Here is a 20,075-nt window from a genome sequence, read left to right on the forward strand (position 1 = left end):
CTGATAAGCTTATCAAACAACTCTCAGTAGGAGTAAATCTCTCAAGTTACCACACAACTTCCATGGCTTCTAACCATTCACACGATCCTGAAAGCTGACATTGACATAAGTGTGCTATGTGCCAGGTGTCAGGAAGTAAATTTTTAATGTTTCTAACAGTTAGGACTTTCTGGAAAAATTTTACTGGGACTTAGGTTAAAGGAAAAGCCTTGAAATCTAAAAGATTATTGAATAGATAACAATTTGCGTCCCCAGAGATATGTGTTTGCACTTCTAGGGACAGATGAGACCCCAAGCCATAGAGACATTCCAAGGGTCGTAAACCTAAAAACACTTGTCTTATCTTCCGCAGGAGACATTTACTTACATTCCAGAGAGTAAAAACCCAGGGTCCTTCCCTCTCTCTTTCCAAGGAGAATTTGTTTACAGTAGGAAGGAAAGTGTCTTGGCCATCCCTCTCCTATATAAGCTCCAAGCTCTTTTTGTGGGGGGGTTCCTGTCCTAAGTACAACATAAACTTCCATGTATAGGCCTGTCCATTGGGTGTCACTGCATCATCCCATAAGGGGGGATAATTAGGGGGAAACGCAATAAATAAAGGTTATTTTTTTTTAAAAAGTAATAATCTGTCCTCATCCCAGCAACTCACGTCTACTTTCAAGATAATACAAATAAACAGAATTATTAAATATTGCTCACCAGGCAGTATCGTAAGTGCTTTACATAAATTAACTCATTTATTCCTCATAACAATACTATGTTAGGTTCTCTTATTTTTCCTGCATTAACATGGGACACTGAGACACAGAGATATTAAGTAACTTGTCCAAAGCCTCCCAACTAGTAAATAGCAGAGGCAGGATTTGAACTGAGAAAGGATAGTTCCAGGAGCTTTGCTCTAAAATACCATGCCACGCTACTTCTAACCAACAATCTTTCTCACTGAATATTCATGATTCACACTGAACCAGTATTCACTCTGTCTCACAGCTAGAAATCTCCTACTCATTCATATCCAACTACTTTCTTTGCCAGTTGAAAAAATTTTTATAAAGAAATTGTCCTTCTGCCTAGTCTTTGTGGGTCTTGAAAGTATACAAGTAGCTATTTAATGCTTAATATAAAATATTCAGTCCTCAAAATAATTCTGCCAACTCTTCTTTGTTTTGCTTTGTTTTTAGTAAGCTCTGTGTGGAGCTAGAACTTATGACCCCTAGATCAAGACTTGCACACTCCACTCAGTGAGCCAACCAGGCACCCCCATGCCAATTCTTCTTCGAATGGACTACATACAAGCCAAAGTATACGTATGTTGATGACCATAGGCTAAACTGATAGGTTAATTTGAAAAGTCCCCTTTTTTTCTATTGCTTTAAGATAAAATTGTCTCTGATACTTGAATAGTTTTAAGTATTTCCCTGTACAGAGGTTTATACTTTCCCACTCAGCTACTCCTGCAGAGAAACCTTTGTGTTTCCATCTGGGACTAGCAGGAAACAGGACAACTGAAGAGTTAAATAAACCATCTATTTACGAAGGAGTAGACAGTGGTAAGAGAAACCCGCAAAGGCTGGTGAAGCTCCCCAGTAGCAGACCCTATGAGGAGCCATTACCACCCCTTGGTCTTAAGGGTTAGAGAGAGCTACTAGAATACAGAAAGAGAAGCTATACAGACCTACTTCTTTTTATTTCTCCTCCCTTTAATGTGCTTTGCAGATATTGTGGTTTTTTACAAGGTGAAGGTTTGTGGCAGCCCTGTGTGGAACAAGTCTATCAGAACCATTTGGTGCCATTCTTCCAATAACATCTGCTCACTTCATATCTCTGTGCCACATTTTGATAATTCTCGCAACAGTTCAAACTTTTTCATTATTACTATATTTGTTATGGGGATCTGTGATTAGAAAATTTAGATGATGGCTAACATTGATTAGCAATAAAATGTGTTTTTTTAAGTTTATTTATTTATTTAGAGAGAGAGAGAGAGAGAGAGAGCACGGGCGCACATGAGCAGGAGAGGGGCAGAGAGAGAAGGAAAGAGAGAATCCCAAGCAGTTTCTGCACCATCAGTGTGGAGCCTGATGTGGGGCTTGAACTCATGGACCGTGAGATCATGACCTGAGCCAAAACTAACAGCCAGATGCTTAACCGACTGAGCCACCCAGGCGTCCCAGCAATAATGACTTTTTTTAACTAAGGTATATACGTGGCTTTTTTAGACATAATGAACTCTTCATAGGCTAAAATATAGTGTAAATGTAACTTTTATATGCACTGGGAAACCAAAAACTTCATTGGACTCACTTTATTGGAATGGTCTGGAACAAAACCCACAATATCTCTGAAGTACGCTTGTAGTTGTAACAAAGGGGCTGTCCTCAGGAATTGTGACATTTAGTAGAGGGACAAACCCAACCAGTGGCAGCCCAGCATAAAGGAAGCAGGAAGAATAAATACTCCAAACCCATTTCCCTCCCATTTTCAGATCTCACTGATGTTTCCAGTTTGCCAGACCTAACCTGTAATCAGAGAGGGACGGAGCCTTTGGTGTAGTCCATAAAGGTCAGCCTCCCAGGACACAAAGCAGAGTGACAAAGGAGGGAAAACCAATAAGGAGAAGGAAACAAGAAATAACAAGCATAGTCTGGGATAAAAGAGCTTCCACTATCTGTTCTTTGCAAAGGAAATTTCTCCTTAAAAAAAGCAGTTTCCTGTTCATTAGCTACTTGTGTTAAAGGGAAAGATGTACACAATTAAGAGCTTCTCTGCAAATCAGCAGCAACAGCAAAGTTATCATGTGCCTTGAGCCATTTACGAAGGACAGAAAGCTCTGATCTACCATGGAGATGCCAGCTGAGTCAGAAGACATTGGCTGTGCAGGTGGAGATCCCAGAAGATAAGTGTGGCATCAAAGGAAGACTGCCTGAGGCCAACCAAGATGGGACAACTAAATGAGATTTGTAGAGAAACTAGACTCTGTTCCAGATAAACCTTGTTCAGCCAAGGAGAAGATTCAATTAAGACTGAAGGATAAATAGGAAATTGAAGTTTACTGAGCACCAATTCTGTCAGGTTTTACCTGTGTTGTTTCATTTGAAAACACGCATTTTGAAACTTCTACTTAAAGCTGGCTATTACTTGCCTATTTTTAGCATATCTGATAAAAGAAATTTGATGAATTATAATGGTGATAAGTAAATAAAGTTACAGCAAGGACTGAATGGACAAGTCTCCCAGCGTCCACATTCCCCCAACCTACCCACCCACCAAGTCTATTTATTATCCAGAGAACATCAATTCTTTTGAAATGTAAGTCAGATCATGTTATTTTTCTGCTTGAAATCCTCTAATGCTTCCCTGCTTCATTTACAATAAATTCAAACCTTGCCAAGTTAACAAAGTCTTATCAGAATTTTCCAGACCATGCATCATGGCTCATTAATGTGTCATAAAATAAGTTTCTCCAGAAACCTACAACTAAGGCCACCCCGTCTTGTTTTCAAATTCAAATGTTACATATCCAGAGGGAACTTTCCTGAACACCCTATATAAAGTGGCCCTACCAACATTTTTAGTTTCTTTTTCCTTACCCTACTTTATTTTTCTCCAAGACTTTTACTATCAAATGAAATAATTATGAATTTGCTTGTCTGTTTCATCTGCCTTTTTTTTATTTTTATTTTTTTGAGAGAGAGAGAAAAAGAGACAACATGAGCAGGAGAGAGGGGCAGGAGAGAGAGAGAGAGAATCTTTTTTTTTTTTTTTTTTTTTTTACATTTATTCATTTTCGATAGAGACAGAGCACAAGTGGGGGAGAGGCAGAGAGAGAAGGAGACACAGAATCCAAAGCAGGCTCCAGGCTCCGGGCTATTAGCACAGAGCCCGAAGTGGGGCTCGAACTCACAAACCATGAGATCATGACCTGAGCCTAAGTCGGACGCTTAACCAACTGAGCCACCCAGGTGCCCCGAGAGAGAGAGAGAGAGAGAGAGAGAGACAGAGAGAGAGAATCTTAAGTAGACTCCATGCTCAGTATGGAGCCCGACATAGGGCTCAATCCCACAACCTGAGTTTTCAAAATAAATTGTTTTCAAAATAAATGAATTGGTCCACTCCATTTGCAAGTATGCTGGCCCTTATGACCAAGGACCCTCTACCCCTAGATTTCCCTGCCCTTTTACCCCAGATTGGCCTTCTTGGCCAATTGTGCCTGTTCTTAAAAGGAAGGAAACAATGACCACCATTCCCCACACAGAAAGGCAGAAGGAGGATTGGCCCAGAGCATGCTGAATAAGAAGTTTAGAAGAATAAGGAAACATTCTAAAAAAAAAAAAAAAAAAAAAAAAAAAAAAAAAAAAAAGGCCTTATTAATTCATTCATTCAACAAATCTTTATTTGCTAAATATTAGTGGCCTAACATGCCTCTCACAGCTCTAAGCATTAGGGATAAAATTATGAGCAAAATAGAGAAGGTATCTACCTTCATAAACTTATATTCTAGTGAAAAAATAAAGGAAATAAACAAGTAAGCCATGAATAAAATAGAATCCTATTAGATAGCAATAAGCCCATGGAAAAAATAAAATTAAATACCTGGGTACAGGAATGGGTTGGGTGGGAGTTACTTTAGCCAAGGAGGTCATGGAAGGCCTGTGTGTCTAGTGACATCTCATCTGAGTAATGAAAAGGAATCAAAACCATGCAAAGATCGAGAAAAGTAATCTCTTGGCAACAGGAACAGCAGATGCAAAGGCCCTTAAAATAGAAACAAGCTTGCGGGGCACCTGGGTGGCTCAGTCAGTTAAGCGTCTGACTTCAGATCAAGTCATGATCTCACAGCTCGTGGGTTCAAGCCCTGCATCAGGCTTTGTGCTGACCGCTCAGAGCCTGGAGCATGCTTCAGATTCTGCATCTCCCCCTACCCTGCTCATGCTCTCTTTCTCTCAAAAATAAAATAAAATAAACCTTTAAAAAAAGTTAAGGAAATATAAACAAGCTTGTAGGATGGCTAGAGCCGGGTGAACAAGGAGGAGAATTGAAGAAAAGATCAGAGAAATCACACACTCCAGATCAAATATGCACTCAGTCCAAAATACATGCTGTTAATGTTGTGAAACAATGCAAATGCCAAAATGATTCTTAAAAGAGAGGAACTATGACGTAAAAAAATTAATAATCATCAAGGGAAAAAAATCGCAGTTGATACTAATAAAAGCAGGGAAAAATTGGAGGATTAAATTGGAAGTAAGAGGTAAAGAGGGAGAAATTTTCATTAAAATTTATATTACAAATAGCATAAATTAAAAACTATTAGAATTATACAGTAATGCAGGGATCAAATTAAACCAAGCCAAAGATGGAATTTCAGATCAGTACAGGAAAGATAGATTATAGATTATTTGATAAACAGTGTTGCGATAACTGGGTCACCACTGGGGGAAAAAAAATACAAGGTAAACCAAAATAAACTCTAAATGGGTTAATGAAATTATAAAAATACCAAAACACAGATGCATTTTTATAACTGTGAAATGTCACTCAAAATAAGATACCAAACTCAGAAGCCATAAAAGGAAAAAATGGGTATATCTGAGTATATTTAAAGATTCTGAATAAGAAAACTACAAACAAAGGCAAATGAGAGAGTGGGGGAAATGTTACAATTCATAACATGAGCAACTCCTCTCCCTAATGTATAACCAAGAGAAAAGATCAACAATCCAAATGGACAAAATGAACAAAGCCTAGAACACAGTTCTTAGACAACAGCCCTTAGAAATATGAAATGACATCCACCCTCTTAAAAAGAGAAAAGAAGTTAAAACTGCACTGAAATCTCTTTTTTTTTTAACCAATCAGATTATCAAAGATCTGAACATTTGATAACTCACTCCTTAAGGCTGAGGCTAAAATCAGTCTTCCCTTAGACGGGGAACTTCTTCTTCTGTCCTGCTCTGCCTACCCCAAAGTACACAATGCCTAATAGGACCACAGCATGTATTTCTTGAGTTGACTCTCTAATGAAGAAAAGGAGTCCAGAAGCACTATTAATTATAGAAGCTGTGGCAGAATTTGAAAATGATTAATGGAGTTAACATTATTTGTTGAAATTCTGGAAATCCTAAAACCGTTTTTCTCTCGTAAGATTTAGGGCAGTAACCAACTGTCCCTCCAAATCTAGTCTCTTCCTACTCTATTCTCTGTCCACAGTATCATGAGAATTACCTTTCAAAATTTCAGAGAATGAGGCCTCTGATTGGCTCAATTGGTTAAGCATCTGACTTCGGCTCAGGTCATGATCTCACAGTTCATGGGTTTGAGCCCCACATCAGGCTGCGTGCTGATGGTGTGGAGCCTGCTTGGAATTTTCCTTCTCTCTCTCTCTCTCTCACTCTCTCTCTCTCTCTCTCTCTCTCTGAAAAATAAATAAATAAATAAACTTTAAAAAAAATGCCAGATTATTAGGTCTATGTTGTACTAATAAATATTTGGTATTATTTAAATATTGTGAACTGTATGTATATAATTCAATATAAATTATGTTTGTTTTAATCTCATGCCTATATGATAAAATCCAAACTATGAGACAGGAGGTCGTTTTACATTCTGGTTCCAAACAACCTTTTCATCTAACGTCTTGTCATACCCTTTGAACTGCTCTTGTCCTCCACCAGTTTCCCTTAGTTCCAACCACCCCAGACCACTTTCTGTTCTCCAGATTGAATATTCACTTGCACATCTCTGATCCTTTGATCCCTCTGGTAAGAACAGTCTCCCTCTGAGCTCCAACCCATTGGACCGTTTATCAAAACTCTGGTTATCAAGGTCCAATCCAGATGTCAAATCTTCCATCCCTATACACATGGTCCAACAACCTGGTCAGAATTTATTACCTTTCCTTTGTGTTTTTATAGCCCTTTATTTATAACTCTCTCCTGACTTTGAAATGCCTTCGTTGTGATTACTTTTCATTTATTCAACACTCATTCATTCATTCATTCAAAAAGTACTGGCTGAGTGCTACTTTATTTCAGATGCTGGTACCAATCAAAGAAAAAAAAAAAAGGCAAAGTCCTCTAAATTCTCATAGACTCTAGTCATGAGTAAGTTTTAAGTTCCTTGAGAGTCAGTTTCACTTTCCCCAGCACCAAACACAAGTTCCTTCCTGCACAGAGCAGGTATCAAAAGTTCTGCCTGCCTGTTCCCCCTTTCCCATAGAGAACTGTCCCTCTGCATTTGACACAGGTTTGTTAACTGAAACATGTCAAAAGACTGTAGAGACTGTCTATTTGGAAGCATCTAAGTAATAGTCAATACCACTGTCTTGGCAAATACCAGTTAACTCACCCACGATAGCAGTCACCTGGAGTACTTTTTTATCACCTAGGTGTAATGGTTTATTTAATCATCAGGACATGATGTCTACGGAGTCTTTTCTACATACCAGGTATTGTCTGAGGTTTCCATATTCACACAGTTAATTGTCTCAACAACTCCAAGAGATATTGTTATCTCTTTTTTATAGACGTGGAAACTGATGAAGGCTGGTTAAATGGCTTGCCCAAAATCACATAGGTGGTAAGGGAAGGAGCTGGCCTTGGAATTCAGGCAGTCTGGCTCCTAAGTCTGTGTTCTTCACCACTACATCTAAGGATATAGAACGTGAACATCTTTTTCAAGATTTGATAGCCTAAAATGATTTAAAGATGACCATGAATGCAGAAGACTGTTACTACATAAGTGGTTATAATTCGTTAGACTCATTCATTTGTAAGAAATAGAGATTTTTTTTTCAATTTACCTGAAACAGTGTAAGATGAGGAGGGATGGTAATAAAAGTTCAAACATGTGGGAATCCCCCAAAAAAGGCAGGAACCATCTAGAATCAACCTCATAGAGTCAGAAACTATAAGGTCTTTGCAGTTCCTAATCTTCTCTGTGGGTCTGAGGAACAGGACTTCACAAGTAGTCTTTACTCTACCATTCCACTGTTAACCCACCTGCTCCTGGGTCCCTTTCTCTTTATGTTGTCAACTAGTTTTCTTTGCATCGTTCTCAGCCAAAATCCTGAGAAGGATCTGGTTGAATGAGCTCAAAAGTGAGAGAGCCTTTTGTCCCAGGCCCACTTCTGGAGAACTAGCAGGCTATGGATGGCTGCCCTTAGGCCAATTCCCTCTCCAGTCAACTCAGAACAGGCTAGAGGAAGGGAGTGGACAGAGTCACTCCATCCAAAACACTTGAGCTAAAGCAAACCCTGGGTGTAGGTAGCTTCTCTGGAAAAGCACTTTGTGCATCACAAACACTCGTATTATGTCGTGCTTCATATAAGAATTAAGAACATGCGTGATTACCTTTAATATAAGGATAGATGTAGGCAATTATGTTTTAATAAAATACTTAATGTATGTGGCAGTTGTATAAACTCTCACCTGAATTATTGCAGCTGTTTGCCTACCATGTTCTTCTCTCTACCCTAAGCTCCCCTACTATCTATTCTTCACACAGCAGTCATAAGGATTTTTCCTAAAGCATGTCATATTATCTCAAAACCCACCATGGCTCCCTCATCTCTCTCCAAGTAAAAGCAAGAGTTCTAAAGATGGTCTAAAAATGCACACAATGGGCACTCCCCTTCTCATCTCACTGACTAGATTTCCTCCCCCTCACTCTGCCCAGCAAACTGGCTTTTTTACTGTTTCTGGAATACACCAAGCACAGTCCCACCGGCCTTCTCTGCAGCCCTCACCTCCTCCAGTCTTTGTGCAAATCACACCATTTCAGTAAGGCTTACCTTGGCCACCCTAATTAAAACGGCAATCGCCCTCCATGGCTCCAGCCTCCCTATCACCCTCTACCCTGCTTTATTTTTTTTCCATAATACTTAACAGCTTCTGACACACTTTATCAGTCATGAATGTATTATGTTTGTCATCTGTCTCCTTCTGGTAGAACATAAGTTCCACAAGGTCAGGGATTTTGTCTCATTTGTTCACTAATGTATTTTTCTCACTAGAGCAGTATCTAGCACTTAGAGTATGCGCCCAGTAAAATATTTCTTGAATGCATGAATGAAATCACCCTAAACAGTGTAAAGTATAACCCATCTTATTTCCTATACCTAAGAGTTTTGATGCATTTCTAACATAACCTTGAGCTTTTCAGCTAATACTGATTTCAAATTGATGTGGGTCAGGGATTTTATTTGATGCAAGAAAATTCCAACATGGTTGGAGAAAGCGATGTCCAACAAGAATCATTTCTCTGCTTAATATTAGTTAGCAAAACAGACTTGTTTGTTCATTTTTGGAGATCTTTCTAAAATAGTGTAGACTGCTGTCAGTGTGCCTACCAATAGCAGCCTTTCCTTTTTTATAAACAGTTGTGGAATGGAATATCTGCTAAATGGAGGGTTGGCATGTCTCTACCACAAATAAAGTGCTAGCTTTTTTGACATCTATTGTGACCACTCAGATGTTTTCTATGTTTATGTGCAGGTTCCCAGCTGCAGGTTTGGTTTGGGGTTGCCAGAAGTCTGACTACTAAGTAAGCAGTGTCACTATAGAATTTAAATAGTAGTCTACAAAATAGAATATCTGGTTTTGCTACCTTATGCAGCTCCATGTTCTTAGGACTCATTTGGGATTTAAAAAAATTGAGACATATATATGAATATTTTTGTTATTCTTAGGGTTAGTATTACTTTGGAAACTATAAATATTATAAAATAATACTTTTCATGTCTAAACTTTTTACTTATTTTTTAAAATGCTTTAATGTTTATTTACTTTTGAGAGAGAGAGAGCACACAAGCAGGGGAGGGGCAGAGAGAGACGGAGACACAGAAGCCCAAGCAGGCTCCAGGCTCTGAGCTGTCAGCACAGAGCTCAGTGTGGGACTTGAAGTCACAAACCATTAGATCATGACCTGAGCCGAAGTCAGATTCTTAATCAACTGAGCCACCCAGGCACATCCTCTCCCCCACCTTTTTTTAATATATATTTATTTATTTTAAGGGAGACAGATAGACCAGAAGTGGGAGAGGGGCAGAGAGAGAGGAAGACAGAGGATCTGAAGCAGACTTCGTGCTGACAGCAGAGAGCCTGATGTGGCTCAAACTCACGAACAGTGAGACCATGACCTGAGTGGAAGTCAGACACTTAACCAACTGAGCCACCCACGTGTCCCACGCTTTTATTATTTATTTATACCTATAACCTATGGGCAGTCTTCATAGAACTCCCTTTTAGAGTTAGTTTGTATATGCTGACTTCAGGTATTATAATGCTTTAAGGCATATTATCGATAATTAAATGATGGATGGTATTTATCCCTAACTCAAGGTAAGAGATCCAACTAGAGTTCAGATGCCATCATACAAGAAACTGAGAGCCTAGTGAGCTATGACCATTGAAAATTTTTGTCAGCAAAGGTTGTCTGATTCTTGTTGCTACCCCAAAGTTGTATTTCTTTCATTAAAATATTATTTCGTACAGCTGTACCTCATAACATAATAATATTTCAGTACATAACAATATTTCATCACAGAATGAGGTGCTTTTAAGTTAGGAACAAAACAATCTCATCTTCAAGTTGTAAAGTACTTGGCAAAACTTCAGAATAAAAGGCACCTTGCAGATATAGAACATTACTATCTCACTATGCTATTTCACAATGTCCTAAATACTTTTTTGTTGTACTAGGAAAAAAATAAATAAACTTAGAAAAGACTCTCCAAATATAAAGAGGAGATCTGGACACCTTACATTCCTTTATCAAAGAATCAAAAATTCAGATTTGTTTGAAAAACTAAAAACTAGCTTATACCTAAATCTCCCATGACTTCACCCTCATTTACTGAATGTTCTATGGAAGATTAAATATCTTTATGCGTGAGTCAAAGGAACAACTTTTTGAGGTATTTCAAGCCAAATCTATGAAAAGTTAAAAGCTTTGATCCAGTTACATGATGCATTGAACCCATATTTTTATCTCCAGCTGTGCCCCAAGTATCTATACAACGACAGCTACAAATTTTTAAATGGATAAACCGGCAGGGACAGCAGTGAACAGGAGATCTAATGTAAGACAAATGGGAAGAGGGGAAATAGAAGGAAAAAAAGGAAAAAGAGAGAAAAAGGGGGAAGAAACATCTAGGATAATAGTGAATAGAAATCCAAAGATTATAGTTGTTCAGATTCCTAGAAAGCAACCAGTCCAAATTGGATCAAGAACAAAAGAAAGGGTATCATCTTGGAAAAAATTAATACATGATGTATGGGCTATTCAGAAGAGATTTTTTTTAAGTGCATAGGTAGAATTTGGAGATGAATTAGTGATTGAATCCTAGAAAGCAACAGAAACAAAGCACTGACTGAACAACACCAACTCCAAGAAATATAAGAAGTTGAACAAGAGGTGTGAGCATAGTACACTATGTAGCTTAGCTGTAAATCATAATCACATAAGAATATAAACACAGATTATTGATTGAATTAAAAATAAGCAATACTGCAATTTTTAAGAAGTATGTGTGTGTGAAAGAGACAGAAAACAAAATGATCATCTTCCTTGTTAGAAAAGGCCTGGGTGACTCAATCAGTGAAGCGTCTAGTTTTGGCTCATGTTGTGATCTCGCGGTTCGTGAGTTCAAGCCCCCTGTCAGGCTCTGTGCTGACAGCTCAGAGCCTGGATCCTGCTTCGGATTCTGTGTCTTCCTCTCTCTCTCTGTTCCTCCCCCAATCGCACTCTGTCTTTCTGTTTCTCTCTCAAAAATACAGAATAAAAAATTTTTTTTAATAAAAGAAAAGCAATAGATAATGTCTAAAAGTAAAAAATAAAAACATTAAGAAGTATGTTATCTACAAACATGAAAGTAAATACCAAAATAAATAGCTGAACTATTTGAAAGTTATTGTTTCAAGGAAGCAAAAAACAAAAGTGAAAAAGTTTAAAAGGGACAGAGGGCTGCCTTTTTATATGGGTTTGATAATACCACTGGAAAAGTATTCATTAATTAAAATAGATTGAAAATGTAAAAAATCAAAACACAAAGCTAAGTGAAAAGAGCAACATACGGAGAAATATATACTTCATTGCATTCAATGGATCCATTAAAATGATCGTCTGATTTTTAGTCTGTTGATAAGGTGTATCATATTGATTGATTATCAAATTTTAAGCTGAACTTGAATTCCAGGGATAAACTCATTTGGTCATGATGTATCACTGAATTCAATTTTCTAATACTTTGCCAAGGATTTTTGTATTGCATCTATGTTCATGAGGGATATTGGAATTTGGTTTTCTTTTCTCTTAATGTCATTGAAGTAATTTGGGCTCATAAAATGAGTTGTGTTCTCTCCGTTTTTATCTTCTGGAAGAGCTTGTGTGTGTGTAGAATTAGTATTGTTCCATCCTTCAAATCAATTAATTGGTAGAATTCACCAATGAAGTCATCTGAGCCTGGGTTTCCTTCATAGAAGTTTTTCACTGTAACTTCTATGACTTTTAATAGATATAGAACTGTTTGAGTTTTCGATTTCTTACACGAACTTTGGTAGTTTCTTACATCAAGAGAATTGGCCTAGTTCATCTAACTTTCCAAATTTATTGTCACAGAATTATTCATAATATTTCTTTATTATTCTTTTTAAAGCATCTGAAGGAACTGTTACAGTGTCTCTTATTTCATTCCTAATATTAGTAAGTAATCTTTTCTCTCTCTTGCTTTTTTTCCCCTCTGTTAGTCTGGCTACAGAATTATAAGTTTATTGACCTTTGTAAATAAGTGTTACATTCCATTGATTTTTTTCTTTATATTTTTCTGCTCTCTATTTCACTAATTCTTTCTCTTATTTTTATTATTTCCTTAGGCTTACTTTGTACTTAATTTGCTTTATTTATTTATTTATTTATTTATTTTAGTTTTTAAATATTGAAGCTTCTATCATTGATTTGACATCTTTCTTCTTTTTGAATATAAGAATTTAATGATAAAATTTTCTGACCAAGTACGGTATAGGTGTGTACCCACAAATCTTGATATGTTATATTTTCGTTTAATTCAGTCCAAATATTTCATAAACTCAATTGTGATATTTGCTTTCTTTAGAGTATATTGCTTAATTTTCAAATATTTAAAGATTTTCCACATATTTCTGTTACTGAGTTCTATTTTAATTTCCTTATAGCCAGAGAACACAATTTGTATTATTCTATTTCAATCCAGTTAAACTAATCAAGATCCGTGTTATGGCCTAGAATATGGTCTACCTTGGTGAATGTTACATGTGCACTTGAAAAGAATATGTATTCTGATGCTGTTGCATAAAGTTTCCCATAAACAGTGAATACTTCAAATTGGTTGACTGTGTTGGTGAAATCTTCTATATCTTTACTGATTTTCTATTTTGTTCTATTAATTACTAAGACAGAGGATTGAAATCTCCAATTAGGATTGTGAATTTACAGATTTCTCACTTCAGTTCCATCAATGTTTTTGTGTCAGGTATTTAAAAACTCCGTTTTTAGTGGCACCTGGGTGGCTTAGTTGGTTAAGCTTTGGACTTCAGCTCAGGTCATCTCACGGTTTGTGGGTTTGAGCCCTGAGTCGAGCTCTGTGCTGACAGCTCAGAGCCTGGAGCTTGCTTCAGATTCTGTGTCTCCCTCTCTCTCTCTGCCCCCCCTCCTTCTCATGCTCTCTCTGTCTCTCAAAAATAAACATTAAAAGAAATTTTTTTTAGTAAAAACTGTTTTTAGGCTCAGGTACATTAAGGATTGTTAGATCTTCTTAATGATTTAACCCCTTTATCATTATAGAATACCTTTCTTTGTCCCTGATAATATGCTTTATCATAACATCTACTTTACCTGTTATTAATATAACCACCCCAGCTTTTTTGCTTTGTTTTGATTGTTTTGTTAGTGTTTGCATTGTATATTGTTTTCTGTCTTTTTATTTTTAACCAACATGTTATTATATTTAATGTCCAAAACAACTCTATGAATTAGGTACTATTATCATTCCCATGTGAGAAAATTAAGATAGCACATTCAACCCTACCTTGCACTGCCTCTCCACTCAGCCTGTTTCCAAAGCACCTGGTTGTCTTCTCCTGATGCAACTTCTCAAATATGTCTAGATCATAATATTTTCATTTACATTTCAATATAAATAAAATATGAAAATAATGTAGACATTTTTGTATAATCACCATGGAACCCAGTAAGGTTATTACTATCTTGCATGAGGAAAATAAAAACATGGTTTAAAACATTTTTGTTCTCCTGAATCGGCTCTGGGGGAAAAATCGTGGTAAGTTTTCCTCACTGCAACTAATTTCTGTTTAAATTAACTAATTATGTATTGGCAGATAATAAACTTAAGGCCAAGATCTAAACTAGAAGTTTCCACGGTTATTTTATTTAAGGAACTAAGCCAAAGCATCCCACGAATAACACCATCTGGATCTCAGTTACTAGTTTATGCCTCAGAAGAGAGTGATACTGTGAGCAGTGGCCCTCTGGAATATGCCACATTGCCCGACAAACTCAGTGGAACCTCCTCATCTGGCAGGAGCTCCTTAGAGCTTGGGCTCCAATCTGTCATGCCACATTGCCTCTGCCCCTAAGAAACTGAAAGTATGATGGTGGGCCATTAGCTCTGGCACTAGCCAGGGAATAGGGGTTTGGAAATTGATATGTAGAGGCCCTTTTATCAAGCAGAGAAGGGAAGAAAAAGTTATTTTGCCATAAGATCAGGCCCTAGCCCATTGTTGTCCAATAAGATTTAACTAACACTTTTACATGCTGACCATAAACTAGGCAGTAGGTTGGAAACTTTTATTTATGTTAGAGTAGTAAAATGCCAAACTGATATTCTCACACTTCTTCCTACAGAGGCTATTAGTTAATTTTATCAAGTGACCAACTATAATAGCATTCGAAATAAAGGATAGCACCTATAATTTTCTAAATTTCTTCACTTTAGTTTCCATAACTATGACAGTGTTGTTGTATTTCTATACACCTTCATTCAGATACTTCTTAGTCTCTTAAGAAGAACGCTGAGTTGGGATCCTAAAGACCTTGGTCTTAGGAGGAGCTAAGGTTGGGTAGAGGACTCTGTGAAAGTCATTTAAGCATTCTTGGTCTCATTTTCACCACCCATGACATTAAAAATTAGACTGGGTGTTCACCAGGGACCTCTCTGAGAGTCTAAAAATCCTTCAGAGAAAGAATGTACTTTGGAAACAACCAACCAGGTATATGTTTTTTGAAGTGTTAATGATTGATAGGTTGTGACACTGAAATCAGTAAAACACGAATCAAATATTTACACATACCTCCCATGCAGTGTATTTTCCATTATGGGAAGGTATTGGGCAATGGAAAATTTCTCAAATACTTTTACTGGAAGAGACTAATTAGGCTCAGGTTCTTTGTTACTATTATGTAAAGTTCATACCAGAGCAATAATTATATGTGATGCCCTCTGTTTATTCACAGACTAAAATATTTTATTAAGAATTATTTAGCAAGTTGCTCTCAGACTAAGAGGCTTATGATTTGCCAAAGAATGAAGTGCTTTACATAAGATGGTGATTTTACCTAAAAAATATATATCTCTTGTTGTTAATATTGTTAACAATTATAATTCAAAATATCAATAGTGTTCTCATGAATTATAGGTGCTATTCCCTAAGTCATCCTAAAATGGAAGTCAGATAACAGGGTTTATATTCTTAAGTGTCAAACCACTTTAATTTTCTCAAAAGATGGAAACAATGCCATTCAACCAAGTACCCCAATTCTGTCTGTAGACAGATAGAGACCATATTAATTGTTCCCCGTGTGTTAATATAGAAAGATTTGAAAAACACCAAGCTGCCTAAATGTTCACTAAAGTTTATTACAAATTGATTTTCATGCTCTTCTAAATTTTAAATTTGATATTTAAGTTTTCAACCTGTTCAGGATAAATTTTATATATATAGTACTCACTTTTTAAAATAGATTTTCCCTTTATTTGTCCTAAATTAAATTTTGTGAAACTTTAGTGATTATCTAATAATGCTGGAATTTTAGGGATTTGATGACCAAGTCCGCACTCTCCCCATCCACACCCTTTATTGTGCAATAGACTTTGATTCTATCTCCTGGGTCTTTGGGTCTTTTCCACATTAGACTCCAGTCTTTCAAATCTGCTTCTACGTGGAAGGTTTCCATTCTCTAATTTTCATTTCCTTCTCCCACCGACCTTTATTTATTTTTAGCTCTATTGTCTTCCTTGAGTATGTTGCCAAAAAAACACACCATGGTTTTTTGAATAAAAGAAAACTATGCTTTATTTTCTCATTATAATAACTTCCCTAACTTCCCAATATTTCACTTGCCTTGTATTAAATGAACACATTGAGTGATTACTTGAAAATTTACCCTTGAATTCAAATTGATATCTCAGAATCCTTTACCTTGAAATCATACTTTGTATTATTCATTACTGGATGCTAACCATTACCCTTGCCTATACTGAATATTATTTGCCACTTTCTTGTTCGTTTCTATTATTAGGAGAAATCTTCTTACTTCCTTCCCTTCCACTATTACTTAGGTGGAAACTATGTTTCCCGGAACACACCAGCCCAAGGGAAAAAAATAATCACAATGGTAATCAAGCATCAGGATTTTTCTGGTTCTGTCCTAGCATGCTCTGGGGAAAACTGAGCCACCAAAAAAATTAAGAATGTGTTCTTCTGAATATTGTATTGGCTGTACTCTTCTGTTCTAGCTTACTGAAGTGATGTCTCCTGTCGCCCTTGACATCCAATGCAGTAGCCAGAATGGGGTTTACTGAGGGGGTCTCTACTGTCCCACACAAAAGCATGCACACTATTGCAGCCCACTGAAGTTTACACTGAATGCCTGGTATTGAAGGGGCCAAGTGTTCCCCAATGGAGCTTGAACTTCTATAGCTACTGGCACCACTGCCACTGCCATCAGGAAGTATAGATACCTCTGCTTTTTTGACTTCCACTTGTCCTCCATTTGTACTCCCTCATCCTGGAATTTAAACCTGAATTCCAAGAACCTAAACTAGAGGATAATTCCTCCCTCAAAACATTGGCTGGCCATTCCCAACCCACACGTAATCTAACCAACAGTGGTAACTTTTCCCACATAACAAGTTATTTTCCATGAAGTTCTTTTGTTGCCAGAATGTGTTCTACATATACATGATCTAATTTAATCTTTATGACCACCCCCCAAGTTGGTGGTGCCACCAGTTTTACAAATGAAAACACAAAGGCATCAAGAAATTAAATTAAATTAATTACCCACATGTCACAGTTGGCAAGAGATAGAGCCCAGAATTAAATCTGGTCTCCAGACCCCAAAACCCCAAAGATTAATATGCAGACTTCTCTACTTTCTAGTGATTCATATTCCAAATATGTTATTTCCTAAACATGACATTATACTGTCTCAATGTCAGGCAGTCTTGCACATCACTTCTTCATAAGACAAGCCCAAACATGATAGGCTCTTGAAGCAAACACAATTCTAGCTCCACCTCCAATTCTTAAGTGTAAAAGTCAAGGGAGTTTGAGCTGTGGAGACAAAAGATTCAACATGGACACATGTTCTGCATGTATTGGCATAGATCCCTTAGCTGCAATTTTTTTTTTCCTCCGTGCGATTGACTAATGGCACTGTTAGGCTTTTCCCTTCTTACCCTTCTGCAAGATTCAAAGTCTTTCTCTTTCTTCCACCTTTTCTCTAAAAGTCATAAATAAGCCACTTCTTATTCTCCCAGACAGAACACGAACACTTCTTACCCTACAAACTTACTATCTTTGCAAACCCCTCTCGAACTCCATATCACGTTGCTCTAAAATATCTACAGATCTGTCTTGCCCAGTAGTCTCTGAGGTACTTGAGAACAAGGACTGTTATTCAGGGTGTTATCCCTAGTGTCAGGAAATAAGAACTCCTGAGAAACCCCATGACCAATATCCACTGTTTACAGATATGTATCCCTAGATTTTGTCTTTCGTTTTTTTTTTTTTTTTTAATATTTATTCATTTTGAGAGACAGAGAGACAGAGCGGGAGTGGGGGGAGGGGTGGAGAGAGAGAGAGAGAGAGAGAGAGAGAGAGAGAGAGAAAGACACAGAATCTGAAACAGGCTCCAGGCTCTGAGCTGTCAGCACAGAGCCCGACGTGGGGCTAGAACTCACAAACCATGAGATCATGACCTGAGCCAAAATCAGACACTTAATTGACTGAGAAACCCAGGTACCCCTGTTTTTTGTTTTCTAAGCCTCAGTCCCTAAGCAGCTTATTTCACACTTCTTACACACATTTCTGACAGCAGAATAATGTGCCCAGAAGGCCCAACTCTACACAACACACTTGCCATGAATTCAAATTTTGCCACCTTAATTACCGATTTGTTTCAGTTTTGCTGCAGTCCATTCCATAATCCAATGCGTCCAAGATCATGATAAATGAGATCATCTGGAATGAAGTACATGTAAATATACAGGTGGCCCTTGAACAACACAGGTTTGAACTGCATGGGCTCACTTATATGCATATTTTTTACAGTACTGTAAATGTATTTTCTCTTCCTTATGATTTTTTCAATAACATTTTATTTTCTGTAGCTTATTTTATTGTTAAGAATACAGTATGTTGGGCACCTGGGTGGCTCAGTCAGTTAAGCATCCAACTTCAGCTCAGGTCATGATCTCATGGTTCATGGGTTTGAGCCCCATGTCAGGCTCTGTGCTGACAGCTCAGAGCCTGGAGCCTGCTTTGGATTCTGTGTTTCCCTCTCTCTGTGTCCCTCCTCTGTTCACGCTCTGTCTCTCTATCTCTCTCCAAAATGAAAAATAAACATTGAAAAATACATATTTTAAAAAAGGAACACAGTATGTCATATACAGACCAAACAAAATATGTGTTAATCTGGTTATATTATCAGTAAGGTGTCCAGTCAACAGCAGATTATTAGTAGTTAAGTTTTGGGGAGTCCAAAGTAATACACAGATTTTCAACTGCATGGAGCCTGGTGCCCCTAACCTTCATCTTGTTCAAGGGTCACCTGTATTTCTTTTTATTTTAGTAAATATGAATTTATTTTCAAGTGTGTCTTAGAAGAAAATATAAGCAACTGACCAGTGTGTTGATTTCCTGAATATTTTTTATGAATAAGAATTGCAAAGGGAGTACTTGAATACCTAGATGTTTGAAAGCCATTGCTTTATTGGTTCCTTTTTCTTTTCTCTTTCTTCTGCTTCATCTTCTTTTTTTTTTTTATTTTTTATTTACCCAAAGTCATTTATTTAGTAAACCATGATATATGACCTCTCACCCAAATATTCTAACTTAACAGCGGAGCATGACTACCACAAATACCCTGAACTTGGCATCAATCCAGAAAAATACGGAATGCTTCATGAATTTGCGTGTGATCCTTGCACAGGGCCCATGCTAATCTTCTGTGTAGTTCCAATTTTAGTATAGGTGCTGCTGAAGTGAGCCCTCCTTTTTCTTTTGATAGGAGAAATAGCACAGCAGCAGAAGCTGCTCTAAAGCAGACACCTGAATTTAAATGATGGCTTCCCCACTACTTGCTCTCTGACACTGACAAATTTCTTAACCTCATTGTACCTCTGTTTCCCCAACCGCCAGATGGAGATAATTGCATCTACCTCATAGAGTTGTGAGTGTTAAATGAGCTAATATTTAAAAACATTTACAACAGTGCTGGACACATATTAAGAACTCTAAAAGTGCATGTTGATATGATTATTATTATTTAAAAGAATGTTTTATGTTATTTATGATGGAATACAGTTGAGGCTCCATGAAGGTGTGCCTCTCATTTTGTTCTGTCTCTCACCCTTATACAATGTTACATACATTTAGACTCTTATTTGGGAAGCAAGTTGTGATAGATTCTTGTAAATATTTATGATGCTCAGCAGCTTTTCTTTATTATAATATAAAAGTAATACTTTATTGTTTTCTCTTAAGGCTTTGCAGTCTTGTAAGGACTGATACATTCCA

At 37.2% G+C, this 20,075-nt stretch overlaps 1 non-coding gene across 1 annotated transcript; it reads right to left on the reverse strand.

Annotated features, from left to right (window-relative positions):
- Positions 1 to 19,443: 19,443 nt before the first annotated feature.
- LOC115515092 lies at positions 19,444 to 19,548 on the reverse strand. The gene has a single exon (XR_003969158.1). It is a non-coding gene; the product is annotated as a U6 spliceosomal RNA (small nuclear RNA).
- Between the last annotated feature and the right edge of the window lie 527 nt (positions 19,549 to 20,075).

The sequence above is a fragment of the Lynx canadensis genome, chromosome B2 (assembly GCF_007474595.2).
Source record: "Lynx canadensis isolate LIC74 chromosome B2, mLynCan4.pri.v2, whole genome shotgun sequence".
Lineage (NCBI taxonomy): Eukaryota > Metazoa > Chordata > Mammalia > Carnivora > Felidae > Lynx > Lynx canadensis.